Source organism: Elephantulus edwardii, unplaced genomic scaffold, assembly GCF_000299155.1.
Source record: "Elephantulus edwardii isolate Elephantulus edwardi_28Jun2011 unplaced genomic scaffold, EleEdw1.0 scaffold00317, whole genome shotgun sequence".
NCBI classification, from domain to species: Eukaryota; Metazoa; Chordata; class Mammalia; order Macroscelidea; family Macroscelididae; genus Elephantulus; species Elephantulus edwardii.
The window spans coordinates 1,144,384-1,162,190 of NW_006400067.1; positions in this window are offsets into that span (position 1 = coordinate 1,144,384).

The following is a 17,807-nucleotide window of genomic DNA, read 5'->3' on the forward strand; positions in this document are numbered from 1 at the left end:
ATAGAGCTTCTGTGTGAATAGAGAGTATAAAGGTTATGATTTTAGAATCTAACGTAGTAAGACTTGTGTTTATTAAATATTCTCACAATTCATTATCAACTCAGCCATTAACTTTCTTTCTTCACAATGTTGACTTTGCCCCTTACATATTTCAAGGCCCCATTTTCTTGCTTTATTATGAAATTGATCATATTTTCTGGTATCTGTCCTAGAGGGAAGTCAAGGAATATTTCTTTTGCCCCATAAGGCATTTTTTGGGCACCTGAGTATGGAAAAATAGATGATTCCGAAGTTCTCAGCCCATATTTAGCTCCAATTTCTTGGGTGTTGCTGATACAGATTATCCAGAGCACTTCTAGAGACACTCTAGTTTAAAACAAAAAGAAAAAGAACGAAAACAAAAACCCCACAGCCCTGAACCAAACTGGTTGCTATTGAACTGACAGTGACTCGTGGTGACACCATGGATGTCAGGGTAGAACTGTGCTCTGGTTGGTCTTCATGAGTGTGACCTTTTAGCAACAGATTGGCAGGCCTGTTCTGAAGCATCTCTGAATGAGTTTGAACCACCAAACTTCTGGTTAGTGGTTGATGGCAAAACTCTTATTGCCCTAAACATACCATAATTGCCACCCAAGTAGATATATGCACACCCATGTTTATAGTGGCTTTATTCACAATAGCAAGGAGTTGGAAACAACCTAAGTGCCCATCAACAAACAAATGATAGAGAAGCTGTGGTATATTCACACAATGGAATACTACACTGCATTAAAAAACAATAAACTCATGCAATATTATTAAAATGGTGACCCTGGAGGACATTATGCTGAGTGAAATATCTCAGCACAAAAGGACAAATACTGCATAGTGCCACTGTTGTAAAACAGGACTGACATCGGGGTTGAGAGAAGACTGAGAGAAATGGGATAAATTATGTATACTGCATTGAAACAGATGAGGGAAAAAACTGCTTAAAAGGGATATGTTATTAGATATTTTAGCCATGACAGGACTCCAGAACTAAGGCTGCATAATGGAGTGGACTGGGGGAAGGGATTGTAAAAATGAAAGAATTTTTCTTTTACTTTTCAAAGAGAAGAGTGTACTTAGCAGGGGTAGGGGGAGAAAGGGGTGGGCAGGGAGAAAAGTGCAACAATGAATGAATGGAAATCCAAAGTCTCTGTAAATTTTCATTGAAATTAATAATAAAAAAATTAAAAAACCGCCTCTTCTTGATGTTGTGTATACCATCGAGTCAGAATCAATTCATAGCTGACTTTCCACTGGGTTTTCAGAGGCAGTTCATTGCACAGCAAGAGAGTGCCCATTCTTCTCCCAGGGAGCAGCTGGTGGATTAGAACCATGGGCCTTTGGGATTACAGTGCAGTTTCTCACCACTAGGCCATCAGAGCTCCCTATTAAAGCAATAGATACAATGGATAAAAGATAGCGATGTGGTTGATAAAAACATGTAAAATTCCTTAACTTTTTAACAATAGCTGGCCTTCTACTGGGGTTTTAGAAGCTGTAAACAGCATGGGAGGAGACTGTCCATCTGTTTCCTGGAAAGCAGCTGGCAGATTCAAATCATGTCTTTGCGTCAAATGCTGTAGATCCTGTTAAGGATCAAAAACTATAGCATGCAATTATTGTTGCGGGTGCCACTGAACCTGTTCTCACACATAGACAACAAGATAAAGATTGATAACTCAGTTGCAAAATGAGCAAAAGACATGGAAAAGACTTTTTACAAAGGAAGATATTTGCATGGCCAAGAAGCAAATGAAGACATGCTCAAAGTCATTGACGATAAGAGAGATGCAAATCCAAACCACAATGAGATAGCATCTTATATCAGCAGCAGTGGTTAGACAGCAAGCAATAATAGTTGGGGAGGACATGGAGCGATGGGAACTTTGACACATTGCTGGTGGGATTGTAAAATCTTTAAACCATTCTCAAAACCAGTTTGGAGTTCCCTCACAAAACTGAACATAGAAATATCACATGATCCAGCTAACCCGCTCCTAAAAACAAACCTCAAGGAAATTAGAACTGACACACAAATAGAGATGTGTACACCTATGTTCATAGTAGCATTATACACAATAGCAAGAAAATGAAAACATCCCAAATACCCATCAAAAATTGAATGGATTAAGAAATAGTAGTACATTCACACAATAGAACACTATGTAGCACTAAGGAACAAAGATTTCATAGAATATTATATAACAGCAGAGTTTAGAGAACATTACACTGAGTGGATTAACTCATTATTATAAGGACAAAAGCAGCATAAGACTATTATTGTAAAAATAGAAGATTAACTAGTAAGATATATATATAAATGTCCAAAAGAGTAAAAGGAAAGAGGGAAGAAGGTGGAAAAAAAGATTGTTAGATTGTTAGTCGCTGTTGAGTTGAGTATGACTCATAGCAACCCTATGAACAAAGGATCTAAACCCAGTTCTGTCCTGTGCCATCCTCACACTCCCTGACACACAAGAGCCCGTTGCAGCAGTCACTGTGTCAATCCACCTCGCTGAGGGTCTTCCTTTACTTCACTGACCCACCACCCTTCTCAAGATCATATCTCTCTCCAAGGAATATTGCCTCCTAGCAACTTTTCCAAAGTATGTGAGGTGAAGTCTCATCATTCTTGTCTCCAAAGAGCACTCTGCTTTTACCCTCTCCAAGATGTATCTGTTCATTCCCTTGGCCATCATGGGATGTTCAATGTTCTTTTCCAACACCACAGCTCAAAGACATCAATTACTGTCCTGTCATCCTTATTAATCGTCCAGGTCCCGGATGCATAGCTAGTAATCAGGAAGACTATGGCTTGAGTCAGACACACCTTAGTCCTCAAACTGACATCACAACTCCTCAATAATTTGGAAAGGTTCTCTATTGCAGATTTTCCCAGTGCAGAGCATTTCTTTATTTCCTGACTGCTCATACCAAGGGTGTTAATTATGGATCCCAGCAAGATGAAGCTGTTGACAGTTTCAATCTCCTCTCCATACATCCTGACACTGTCTATTGGTCCAGTGGTAAGAATCTCTGTTTTCTTGATATTGAGATATAATCCATACTAAAGACTCCATTCCTTGATCTTCTGCAACAAGTGCTTCAAGACCTCCTCACTTTTAGCAAGCAAGGTTGTGTCATCTTCATAACAAAGGTTATTGATGAGTCTTCCTCCAATCCTAATGCCACATTCCTCTTCATAAAGTCCATCTTCACTGATAATTTTCTCAGTATTTAGACTGAACAGATATGGAGATAGAATACAACCTTGACTTACTGCTTTCCCAATTCCAAAGCACGAAGTTCTCTCCATCCTGGCCCAAGTATAGGTTCTGCATGAGCACAACTAAGTGCTCTGGGATTTCTATTTTCCTCAATGTCAGCCACAACTTATCATAATCCATACAGTCAAATACCTTTGCATAGTCAAGAAAATACAAATAGACATACTTCTGATATTCCTTACTTTCAGTCAGGATCCATCTGACATTAGCAATGATATTCCTGGTACTACAGCCTCTTCTAAATCCCACGTGAACTTCTGGAAGTTCCCTATCTGCTTACTGTTCCAACTATTTTTGAATGATCTTCAGCAATATTTTACTTGCATATGATAACAATGATTTTGTTCAATAATTTCCACATTGAGTTGGATCACCCTTCTTGGGAATAAGAACAAATATGGACCTCTAAGACAACAGAGTTTAGTGTTGGAGGGAGAGGTGAAGGAATAGGAAAGATTCAATGGGGACTTGAAAAGACAAGATATTAATAGTCATAGATCTATAGTAATAAATGAATTATATAAAATACAATGTATAGGAATGATTGTATGGAACACAATGTGAATGCAAAATTGTATAAAACATACATGAATTAAATAAAATGCATATGAATTATTGTTTGTTGTTGTTGTTTTTAGGTGCCTTTGAGTCATCTGAGAATCATAGCAACCCTAACTATATACAATAGCTCTGAAGCCTGCTCTGTTCTGAGCCAGTATCACTGAATCTGACACACCTATTCTCATTGCCTTCATTACTATATCAATCCATCTCATCTGGGGTTGTCCTCTCCTGAACTGTCACTCTATCTTTCCAAGCAGGATGTTCTTCTCCAAGGACCCATCCCTTTTAGTCACATGTCCAAAGTATGTAAGATGGAGCTTCAAAATCGTAGCAAACCAGTAAAAAACAAACAACCCATAAAAAAGTCCACAGTGCTGTGCCATGCTCACAATCCATCTTGCTGAGGGTCTTCCTCTTTTATTTACCCTCTATTTGCCAAACAAAATGTCCTTTTCTTGAGATTAATCTTTTTTGCTAACATGTCCAACGCAAGTGAGGGAAAATCTTAGCACTCTTCTAAGAAACACTCTAACTTTTTCCCCTGTCATGATATATTTCTTTGTTTTTCTGACAGCTCACAGCATAGTTAATATTCTTTGGCAACATCATAATTCAAAAGTATTAATGCTTTTTCAATCTTCCTTATTTTCATGTATATAAGGCAGTTGAAAATGCTTTGGGTCAGGTGCATCTTTCTTCTCAAAAACAACATCTGTGCTTTTTAACATTTTAAAGAGGTCTTCTGCAGCAGATTTATCCAAGTTAAGAAAGAATAGATAAAATTACCTATGATTCAAAATTAGTTACTAAAAATACATTTAAATACTTTCTTGGTCAAAAGAGAATTATATTCTAATGAATAGGCAACACACAAACAAAACAAGGTACACCAAAAAAAGCACTCTAAGATCTCATTACATTTTTTTAGAATAAATATTAGGAAAAGAGCCACTTCAAAATAGTGAACATTATAAAAAAGTGAATTATATTGAAATGTATTAAATGTGAACTTGAACAACAATGGAATTGTTATATAGTAAAACTTTGAAGATGAAATTTAAAACATTCTTAAGAAACATTACTGTCTCAAATATATGTGAAAGGCCACCTGGAAGCTGAGCAACATTCCATCCTGATGCACCTCTTAGGAGGCATTCCAATCAGCCTGGTGTAAGATGGCTACAGCCAATCCGAAGAGAGCACAACCACCAGCCACATTCTACATAAACATCAGCCATGACACAACTCACCTAAGGGTCCAAAGTAGCTCCTTACATGGAAGTGGGCAGAGGGTACCCAATTAGTGTCCTCCATAGAGAGAGCTGACCACCTCCCCTGTCCCCATAAAACCTTTGTTGTAACTTTCCTGCACGAGACTTCCCATCTCCACAGCCTCCCTCTGACCTGGGGCTGAGGAACTTCGTCCATGAGCTAATAATAAATTCCTTTGTCTTACTTCATCTGGTTCTCTGTGGCCTTTTTTTACCTCACAGTGTGCATTATTAGTGAAGATATAACATTATGGATCTTAGCTTTAAGCTCAAGGATAGAAACATTAATGGAAAACTAATACGACAAAATAAGGCAGGAATAAATGGAACAAAGAGTCTTAGAGAAGATCAACAGCGAGCACACAACACACTCACACACACTCACACAACATATTTTGAAAAGAATATTTTGATGTTGATGATTCTCAATTAATACCAACCAGAAAACATAAGTTTACCTCTGCATGAGACCACTCCACTTGCCATGTGTATAAACCTGTGAAATTAACAAAACCCAAAATGTCAGGAATGACAATCATCAATCAAAGAGTGGGGACAGAGAAAGTTATACAAGCTGGGATGAGATGCATTTCTTTAAAGATCTGAACTCATTAGAATAAATAGTCAACATTAGAATATTTCTTAATAGAGCACTTATGTAAGCAGGTGTTTGCTAAGTTGTTTTTGTGCTTGTGTGTATCTTTGCTACAGAAATAATAAAAGTGCACGTATGGTTAATCACTACTGACCACTGTAAAAAGGATCAGAGTAGAAAGTTCCAGGTAGAATGGGTGAAATATGTGCCACAAAACTCAAAAGCATGCACGTGCACGTGCACACACACACACACACACACACACACACACACACACGTCCAGGTTTCCTGGTACCCCCGAGACTATGGACCTCAGCCATCCTGTGAACTAGGAACAAACTCATCCTGCCCCCCTGCCCCCCGCCCTTGGTTTATCATTCAGCAAACAATAGAAAGCCTTTAAAGGAAATAATAACATCATGAAGGCAATCACACCTCAGAATATTCAACCACATAAAATAAAAAAGTCAGCATCTGCCCAGGAATGGAACTAAGAAATCATGAAGAATGATGAGAATCAGAGGAAGAACGTACTTTCATGTTGCATATTGCTATTAATTTCCTACAAATGGTTGAACATTCACAAAAAGCACATGGATAAGTTAGCATCTACTTGATATAACCTGCTTCCCTTTCACAATAGGGACAATATTTAGTACAATATTCTAAATCCTTGCACGTATTGGCTGTTGTAAATGAGGCCTAATACTGTGGCTCAGGAGTGATTCCCATCAGCTGTTCTCCTATTTTGTCTTTCTTTCTGGATTTTGAGCAGTGGAGATGCTCCACACACAGGTAAGGGTGGATTCTGACCCTGAGAAGGACAACACTAATTTGGAACTAGTGGCAAGTTTTTGGGTTCGAGTGCTTTTTGGGGCTTGTGTTTGATGTGCAGGACTGCTCTTCCTTCCAGGAGCGAGGCCCTCGAGGCTTGACCTAGGGTTTAAGGCAGGTGGTGGTAAAGCCCAGGAAGGAGGAGGAAAAGGAGGCCGTGCTGTTTCCTGGATGACTGCACCCAGAGCCTCTGTGGCTTCTTGCTGCCCCAGCATGTCATGGCCATCATTGTGTGCAAGTAATTGCAAGTTTGTGGGGTCGTGTGCTTCCTTTGGGCTTGGGTTTGATGTGCGGTACTGCTCTTCCCCCAATGAGCAAGGCCCTCGAGGTTTGGCCTATGGTTTAAGGAAGCTGGTGGCTTAAAGCCCCAAAGGGAGAAGGGAGAGAAGGCGACCATGTCCTTCCTGGATGGCTCCACCAGGGTTTTTCCTTCAGAAACTCTATGAACAGTGCTCAGGCCTCTCGTTCATAGGGTCACTATGAGTCATCTATAACTCGACAGCACCTAGCAACAATAACGATTACATAGAGAAAGTTACGTTGGCCTAGTGGACAGAAAGTTATGATATCAAGCCCAAGGTGGGTGATTTTAATCTGAGGCCATTAGGCCTGGTTCAAATTGTTTTTCTGTCAAACATTCTTCTAGGTGGTATAGCACTGGTCTGTACATTGCTGTGCAGCAGTAACTTGTGGTTGCTGTGAAGCCGAACACTGTGACACTGATGTGCCAAATGTGATAATGGTCACCCATGGTGGACAGTGTTTGGTGGAGCTTCCCAATTAAAACAAGCGTGGAAGCAGGAGTGGCATCCACTTCCAAAATGGCTTGCCTCTGGAAACTCTATGAATAATGCTCAGGCCTTTTGTTCGTAGGGTCTCTCTATGAATCATCTACTCGACGGCACCTAACAACAAAAACAGCGTGTATATTACATGCATCTTGTACTCCTCGCTTTCTTCTACTATCAATTACTAACCTCAATAAAAGTTTAGACTAAATGGCTTTGTTTTCTAGGGCTTCTGTAGCACAAGTACAAGTGCATGTTTTTAAAAAGACTATAAATTTATTCTCTTAGGATTTTGGAGGATGAAAGGGGAATTCGGGGTCTCAGTCTTGTCACCCTATCTTATTGGGAGCCCTGACGGTTCCTTTTTCTGGGGGAACCCCTAAATGACATCTGTCTTCCTCGGTGTGCATTTCTCGATCTATGTTGCTCTTTATAGTCATTTAGAAGTAACTAGGATTAGGATGCACCCTGCAGTGGTATGCCATCAATTGATGGGTTGATTGCATTATATAAATTAATTTCATTAAATTATATTACATTACATTATAATGTTCAGCTTCAGAAATGCGGAGCAAGTTTTTCACTTTTTATCCTCTAATTCTAGCTCTCTGTACATTACATTGAAATACTTTGCTTTGTCTGCCTGAGCTGTCCTTTGAAAACTTCTGTTCAGCTTTGACCTGTTTTCCTTTTGTTTTGGCTTCTTGATGTTCCAACGCAATCTTTAGATTCTCATTTGACATCCACTTCTATTTTTTTTCTTTGTCCTCTGTTTTTTAATGACCTTTTACTTTCCTCAATGATGATATCATCTCACAATTCATCTGGTCTTTGATCATTGGTGTTTAAAGCTCAAACTTATTCTTTCCCCCCCCCTTTTTTTTTTCAATGTGCAGAGGAAAGTTGAGTGGCAGTTGCAGGTATAAAGCTGACCTGAACTGTTAAATTCTCTCCAGTATGTTTTTGCATGCACTTGGAGATCCAATGGCCACAACCAAAACTTACTCTTAAGATGATCATGAAATTCAGATGAAACTGGTTCAAGATTATATCTGGGTTCCTGCGGACTTATTTTCATTTTCTTCAGCCTCAATTTGAACTTGCATATGAGTAATTGATGAAGTGATCCAACGTCTGCCCCTGCTCCAGTTTTGACTGCCATTATTGAGCTTCTCCTACAATTTATTCTGCAAATGTAGTCAATCTGATTACTATGCAGCCCATTAGGTGATAGCCACCTGTAAAGTCATGTTGAAAGATGCTATGGGTGACATATTGAATGACCTAAAAGAAGATGCAGGAATACACAACATCACTGTACCCGAAAAAAAATTGATTGACAGTGAGAAATTTCAGGATGTAGCATATGAACAGGAGTCAACGGTATTAAAGAAGAAAGTGGAAGCTCTATTGAAGGCATTGGCAAGAAATAAGGCTACAAGAATCAAAGGTATACCAATTGACTTGTTTCAACTAACAAATGCAACCTGGGATGGACTCATCAGTCAATGACAGGTAATTTGGAGAACAGCTGTCTGGCCAACAGATTGGAAGAGGTCCATATTTGTTCCCATTCCCAAGAAAGGTGATTTGACTGAGTGTGGAAATTATCAAACAATATCACTGATATCACATGCAAGCAAAATACTGCTGAAGTTCATTCAAAAATGGCTGAAACAGTACGTAAACAAGGGATTGCCAGAAGTTCAAGCAGGATTTAGAAGAGATTGTGGCACCAGGCATATAATTTCTGATGTTAGATGGATCCTCTCTGAAAGCGAGGGATACCAGGAAAATGTCTATTTGTGCTTTATTGACTATGCAAAGGCATTTGACTGTGTGGATCATGACAAGTTGTGGATTACATTGAGAAGAATGAGACTCCCAGAGCTCTTAATTGTGCTCAGGCAGAACCTATACCTGGACCAGGATGCTGTTGTGTGAACAGAGCAGGGGAGCACTGCATGGTTTGGAACTGAGAAGCGAGTGCACCAGGGTTGTATTCTTTCTCCATACCTGTTCAATCTGTATGCTGAGAAAATTATCCAAGAAGCTGGACCCTATGAGGTGGAATGTGGCATCAGGATTGGAGGAAGACTCATCAATAACCTATGTTATGCAAATGATACAACCTTGCTTGCTGAAAGTGAGGGGAACCTGAAGAACTTGTTGCAGAAGATCAAGAAATTTAGCCTTCGGTATGAGTTGCACTTCAATGTCAAGAAAACAAAGATTCTCACCACTGAACTGATTAACAGACTCATGATGGATGGAGAAGAGATTGAAACTGTCAACAGCTTCACCTTGTTTGCATCCACAATTAACACCCTTGGTACCAGCAGTCAGGAAGTAAAGAGAAGAATTGCACTGAGAAAATCTGCAGTTAGGGTCTTTTCCAAATTATTGAGGAGTAGTGGTGTCAGTTTGAAGTGGTGTCTGATTCAGTCTATAGTCTTCCCAATTACTTGCTGTGCAACTGAGAGCTGGACAATGACTAAGGATGGCAGGAAAAGAATTGACACTTTTGGTGTTGGAGAAGAACACTGAAGATCACATGGACGGACAAAAGGACAAACAGCTATGACTTGGAGAGGCTGCAGCTGGAGTCCTCTTTGGAGGCAAGAATGATGGGCTTTGCCTAACATATTTTGGACATGTTTGTAGGACGTGCTATTTCTTGGAGAAGGACATGATGCTGGGAGCACGAAAGAGAGGAAGATCTTCAATCAGATGGATTGAAATGGTGACTGCTGCATTATGCTCTTGTATGTCAGGAAATGTAAGGATGGCACAGGATAAAACAAGTTTGTACTCAATGTTGTACTCAAGTAGTACTCAATTCGATGGCACCTAACAACAACAACAACAACATTATATTATGCACACAGTTTAAGAGATTCCAATGCACATTTTGGAGGCATAAAATGAAATCAATATCATAATGTTTTTTTGCATCTACTTTGGATCACTTTAAATATTAAAATCCTGACTCCACATCCTGACATTGGATTTTATCCCTGCTAAAGACTCCACCTCTACATATTATTTCCATTCCCAAAATGAGATGATACAACAGAGTGCAGAAACCATCAAGCAATATCATTAATATCACATGCAAGCAAAATACTGCTGAAGATCATTCAAAAATGGCTAGACACCAGGAATGTTATTGCCAATGTCAGATGGATCCTGAATGAAAGTAAAGAATATCAGAGGAATGTCTATTTATGCTTTATTGACTATGCAAAGGCATTTGACTGAGTGGATCATAACAATTTATGGCTAACATTGAGAAGAATGAGAATCCCAGGACACTTAATTGTGCTCATGCAAAACCTGTACCTAGTACAGGATGATGTTGTATGAACAGAGCAAAGGAACACTACATGGTTTAAAATTAAGAAATGAGTGCATCAGGATTATAGTCTCTCTCCATACCTATTCAATATAGTTTCTGAGCAAATTATTCAAGAAGCTAGATTCTAGCAACAGGAATATGGCATTAGGATCAGAGGGAGACTTATGATAGCCTGTGTTATGCAGATGACACAACCTTTGTTGCTCAAAGTGAGGAGGACCTGAAGCACTTGTTGCAGAAAATCAAAGAATACAGCTTTCAATATAAATTGCTTCTCAATGTCAAGAAAACAAAGATTCTTACTACTGGACTGACAGGCAGCATTGTACTAGACAGAGAAAAGATTGAAGCTGTCAACAACTTCATCTTACTTGTATCCACAATGAATACCTTCTGTATCAACAGTCAGGAAGTCTGCAGTTCGAGACTTCTCCAGAGTACTGAGAAGCAATGATGCCAATCTAGAGACTAAGGGGCTCCTCATCCAAGCCGTGGTCTTCACAATTACTTACCAAGTATGTGAGAGAACTGGGCAGTGATCAAGGATGACAGAAAAAGAATCGATGCCTTTGCGTTACAGTGCTGGAGAAGAGTCTTGAGGATACCAAGGACTGCCATGATAACAAGTAAGTCTGTCTTGGAGAGGTTAAAACCAAGTTTCTCCTTGGAGGCTAGGATTTTGAGGCTCCATCTCATATACTTTAGCCATGTGTCCAGGAGGGACAAGTCCTTGGAGACGGACATCATGCTTGGAAGGGTAGAAGGACAGTGCAGGAGAGAAAAATCTCAGAGGAGAGGAATTGATACAGTAACTGGGGAAATGGGAGGAGGCTTGTAGGAATCAGTGAGCCTGACAGGACATGGAAGGCTTTAGAGCTGTTGTTCATAGGGTCTCTATGACTCACAAGCAACTCAACAGTACATAACAACAACAACAAAAATAATGTCAGTTTGAGGACAATGGTGCATCTGATTGAGGCCATGGTCTTTCGGATCACTTTCCATGCATCTGAGAGGTGCACAACAAATAAAAATGATAGAAGAATTGATGCCTTTGAGCTGTGGTGTTGAGGAAGATCACGGAACATCCCATGGACTGCCAAAAGAACAAACAAATATGTCTTGGAGAGGGTGCAGCAGGAGTTCTCTTTGGAGACAAAAACGATAAGGCTTTGCCTCACATGTTTTGCAAATGTTGCTAGAAGGGGCTATTCCTTGAAGAAAGACATGATACTAGGATAAGTGGAGGGTTGATGAAGGAGAAGAAAAACCTCGACCAGGTGGATTGATACAATCACTGCTACAATGGGCTTTAATGTTTCAGGAAGTGTAAGGATGGCACAGGCTAGAACAGGGTTCAGAACTATTGTTCACAGGGTCACTGTGGGTCATACTCAACAGCACCTAACAACAGCAAAAAAGACTCCACCATCAGAGAGGTCTGGTGGTGTAGTTTGAAGGGAGTTGTGCTACTAACCTAAAGGCAGCCAGTTCAAATCCACCAGGAGGTTTACAGAAGAAAGATTCAAAAATCTCCTCTCACGTGAATTACGGTCCCTCAAACCTGCTGGAGGCTCAGATAGTGTCAGCTCTGACCTGATGACAATAAGTTTTGAGGTGTGTGTGGGTTTTTGTTTGTTTATTTGTTTGTTTGGTTTGTTTTAAGGTAGCAATAAAGAGAGGGGGTGGGGTCTGGAAGGCTTAATGAAGCAGAGTCCTTTGAACAGCCCCTATTTCAGTTCCTTGCTTGTGTCACTGATCTTTTGTTTCGTTGGTACTGATGTGGATACATTACCCTGGTCATACTGGTATTGGATTTGCATAAAATGAACAGATATGAATGTGCAAATGCAGTCTGGTTTGGATTGCTGGAAAAACTTTGTACAAAGATGTTCCTGTTTCTAAACCATAAGGAAAAATGATATAATTGACAGGCTGTCAAAATTATCTGGTTGACTAGAGAACAAATTATTTTTTAAAATATAATTAAGATGTTTCCTTTCAAGGTTTATTGACAGGTGACTGGAGACTAAGAAGAAAATAATCTTGTCGGTAGGGCAACAAGAGTCCTTTTTCTCCTGACAAGATGATCTGAAGTATATCCCACACGAAAGAAGTTAACATTTTAGCAAGCGTCAACAGGAATTAATTAAAGCAGCCCTTTTGAGAAGCCACTTATTGATGAGTCAGTGTTGTGTGTAGGCGGATATTGATTTTTTTTTTTAACCAAGCAATTATGTCATGCTGGCAACCTTAATTTTGTCACCTAAGTTTTTCAGAAGAACATCATCATAATTTCTTTTCACTCCACGTGACTCTGGTTTATAACTGTATAAGGTTAGTAAAAATGTAAGATAAAGTAATTAAAGTCAACTGCAAAATCAAATCGCAGCTTTCTTCTTCTGGAAATGGTAACAAAATCACCCAGTGATTTGCTTAGGTTCAGTTCCAAAGAAGAGCTCCAAAATGAAGAGTTGAGAGTTTATCACTTATTAAGAAGTTCTTCTCAAGAAAATCTACACATAGGGAGGTGAAGGAGAATAAGTAAGGAAAAGTCCCCTTGAGCTCAATGGCAAGTGAGAGGTTCGTCCACTGCCACTTCTGAGACACATTTGTAGAGTGAGCCTCTGCGTACAGAATTCGCTTCTTCTCTCCTCCAGCTCCTGCACAGATAATACTTCCCTATAAAGTCTTCATTCTGCAGAGCCCACAGGGAACAGTCTTGGTGGAATGTAGACTGCTCTTTCCCCGAATCATTGCAATGCTTTGCCTTTCATCTCCTCCAAGCTTTTGTTGGAGGAAGGGCAACCAGAAAGCTTCTTCAAGGCAAAGATGGTGAAACTTCATCTCACATACATGTTGTCAGGAGGGGGGCTGATCCCTGGAAAAAGACAACGTGTTTGGAATGTGAAGCATGAGTGAAAGAGAGGAAGACCTTCAAGAAGACATGACCGCAACAGTGAATGTCATGGAGATACTGAGCGCAGCGCAGGGCAGGGGAAGGTTTCAGTCTGTCTTCAAGACTGTGGCCATTGAGACTTTGGTCGTTCTGAATTATGGACTTTCTGATCGAGGTGTGCCATGCAGCACCCAGAGTTCCCAGTAACAATGCTGAGTAGCAGCACCTCCCTCACTTCTAATTGTCTTTCATTTTCAGCAACTCTGAGAACAGAACGCTATTAGTTTAATGAGGATAGCCATTGATTTACCACAAATGCTGGTAGTCCTGTGGCAAGAAGCTGTGCGGCAATCCCAAAGGCACATGTTTTGAGGCCACCAGCTGCTCCATGGAAGAAGGATGGACAATCTCCTCCCATGCAATTAATTGACACTGAAAACTCTGTCAGCTATGGGTTCCAACGATGGTACATAACACACACACACACACACACACACACACACACACACACACTTCATCTTAAAGGTTAGTGTTCCATCTTCACTGGACATCATCTCCAAGCTACAAACTCAGCTGAACCTGTAAGATGCCATGCTACTGTTTTTTCAGACCCCTGTTTTTTTTTTTTGTTGGGTGGTAAGTCCATTACAACTCACAGCGACTCTATGAACAGCAGATCTGAAAACTTGACCTATTCTGTGCCATTCTCATGATCTCCACCGTTCTCAAGCCACTCGTTACTGTCACTGGGACAATCATCTCATTAAGGGTCAACCTCTTTCACTAACCCTCCTCCTTTCCCAGCATGATATATTTTCCCCAGGATTGGCCCCCTCTGACAATCAATATGCCCAAAGTAAATGAGGCAAAGTGTCACCGTCTTTGTCACTAAGGAGCACCATGGTGGCACGGCCTTTAACACAGATGCATTGTTCTTTTGGAAGCCCAGGGTATATGCAAGACTCTTCACCAACAACACAATTCAAAAGCATCATTTCGTCTTTGCTCTTCACTATTCATTGTCCATATTTCAGATGAATAAGAAGCAATTGATAATACCATGGCTTGGATCAGGTGCACCTTAGGCTTTAAAAATGATAGAGTTTTATGTAGCAGGTTTGGTGAATCCTATTTCTGTTTCTATCTCCATAGCTGCTTCTTCAAAATGCGAGTTACTTGATCTAAGGTGATGCTATAGAAGATTCTACGCTAATAAGTAACTTCATGAGTTCTTAGTGTTCTGACTAAAGAAAGATACACAGGAAAAGCAAATACCTACCTATCCAATAGGTAACAAACTCAGTCAGGAAGACGCATTACTCTTTATTAGTGAAGTGTGTTGAAATAGACTTTTCCTCAGGTAGCTACCTCCTTTAACAGAAGGTACCAAATTATGACTTATCTCCAATCTCTGTTGCTGACATACTAGTCTTTCGAGCAATACCAACAGCTCCCCAGCCTTGGGAAGGAGGTAAATAAGTACATTCTCAGCTCTATGTCTTCGGGGTATTTAATTCTTGAGTTCACTGTACAGTCGTTGGGTGCTGAACATCCCTACTGAGCTATCCTGCCGAATGAGCTAAGACTTCTTCAGTGGCTGCTTCAGTGGCTGGTGTGATGCCAGACATGGTAATAAGATACCTTTTTGTGTCCACTTCCATATATCCTCATACACATTTCCTTCTGACTCCCTGGTCCCCTGTATCAAGTGTTGTTGTTGTTGTTGTGTACCATAGAGTCGGAACCAACCCATAGCTGACTTTCCAGGGGGTTTTGAGAGCCAGTTAATCCCACAGGAGGAGATTGCTCATCCTTCTCCCGAGGAGCAACTGCTGGCCTCGAACCGTGTGCCCTCAGAACTGCAGTGCAGCTTCACGCCACTAGGCCACCAGCATGTCCTGGTATTCAAATATTTATTGTTTCATGCCTATGACCAACAGGTAAGTAATTGGTTGTTTTCCATTATTTCATGTATATTCTTACCTTGTGCCATGACTTCAATCAACTTCTATGCCTGATCGATAGGGATCGAATTTTACCCCTCCCAAACCCTCATTGACTGTGTGTTTAATTTCTGGCACCTGTGCCCTTGACTGTAGTCCTGTCAGAAAATAGAATTTTCTTTCATTCTGTTAATAAGGTTAAATCAGAGTCATGTGGGTCCTAACCTTAGGTGATTATGAGTTATAAAACAAGTAGAGTAGTCACACACACACACACACACACACACACACACACACACACATGGGATATACAGGTGTCATGTGAGAACCTGCCCGTAAATAAAGGGAGGCCAAAGATTGCTGACAGATGCTGAAGCCGAAATCAACAAAGGACTTTCTCTGAGAGCCACAGCCTGAATTTTCATTTCCAGCCTCCTGAAGTGTGAGAACATCAATGTATGTTCTTCAAAGCCACCCACATGTGTTGCTGTTGCTGTGACACCAGTACAGGACCCTCATCTTCAAGTCAGCTTGCCCTCTGGTTACAGGACGGAGGACTTTGTTAAATGATACAAAAAGAGCCTCTCATGCTCATATGTCTTTGGAAGTTGGAGACTTCTCTTAAACTGTCTCTTTTCAAAGAATCAACAACATTCAGCAAGAGGTACCACATTTCACAGTATGAATAATTGTATCTTGCTATTCCCTCTCCAGTGTCAGAGATGACGCAAATAATAGCACCACTCCTTAACTGCACTTGATCCTAGTTCATTACAGGTGAAAGTATTCACAATGCTACTGCTTTTGCAGGACAAGATAGAGACTCTCAGCTCTCCACTTACCATCAGTGGTGTGGTTATTGTTGCTAACGGGATGTAGAGTGAAGAAACCTCAGAATCCAGCCCTCATTCAGCTTTGTAGGATCAATCTTGGCTCCGACTATCTAGGGTCAGGCTGCCCCAAAATGAAGTATGATACAAAATCAGATGCACATAATTTCAGAGATAGAGCTCTTCAGAAATGACATATCAAAGAGAGAGTGACTCAGGACAGAGATGGAGAAAAAACAGAGTAGGATGAGGTCTCAGGGAATATCTGACTTTGGTTACTTAAAGGGGCTCTGTAACCTGAGTCAGACCACTGAATTATTCTCCCTTGGAGATGGGGCAGCCGTTTCTTCAAGTGCGTGTCATTAAACCAGGCATTGTGGACCGCAAGATTGGGGATGTAACTTCCTAAGAGAGAAATCATTAGCAATCAATGTTCTAGCAGCTGCTGAGTGGGTACCAGACTGGTAAATGAGATCTGGAGGAGACAGCATGATGCTACTTCACCCACACTGCGTGGTCTCAAAGGCTTTTCCTAGGTGCATTAGGCACATTTTATGTGTGGATGCTATATTTTGTGGGAGTGCTTTTTAGAAAAAAATAATATAGTAATGTGTTTGCCCCAACTTCCTTCTCTATAACCTGTCATTTCATAAACTCACATTCATGTTAGTGATTATGAAAATTTGTGTTGCTTTTTGTCTTTGTTGCTATTGTCTGTTCAGTGAAGGGATTTTTCTACTGCTGGGCAAGAATCTATCCTGTTGTTGTTGTTGTTATGTGCCGTCGAGTCACTTGCGACTCATAGCGACCCTATGTACAACAGCCCTAAACTTCGCTCTGTCCTGTGCCAATCGCACTGTCTCTGACACTCCCATCCCAATTATTCCAGTCACTGAATCAATCCATCTCATAGAGGGCCTTCATCTCCTGCGCCGTCCCTCCACCCTCCCAAGCATGATGTTCTTCTCCAAGGACCGGTCTCTCTTCACAACATGTCCAAAGTATGTTAGACGGAGCCTCAGAATCCTTGCCTCCAAGGAGCAGCCTGGTTTGACCCTTTCCAGGATGAATCTGTTTGTTTTCCTAGCAGTCCATGGTATTCTCAATACTCTTCTCCAGCACCACAGCTCAAAGGCATCAATTCTCCTTCTATCCTCCTTGGTCATTGTCCAACTCTCTGATGCATAACAAGTGATTGCGAAGACCATGGCCTGTGTCAGACGCACCTTAGTCTCCAGAGAGACACCATTGCTCTTCAGTACTTTGGAGAGGTCCCTAACAGCAGACTTTCCCATGGCAATGCGCCTTTTAATTTCCTGGCTGCTGGTGCCAAGACTGTTGACTGTGGAGCCAAGCAAACTAAAGCTGTGTACAATCTCAATCTCTTCACCACCCATCCTGATGC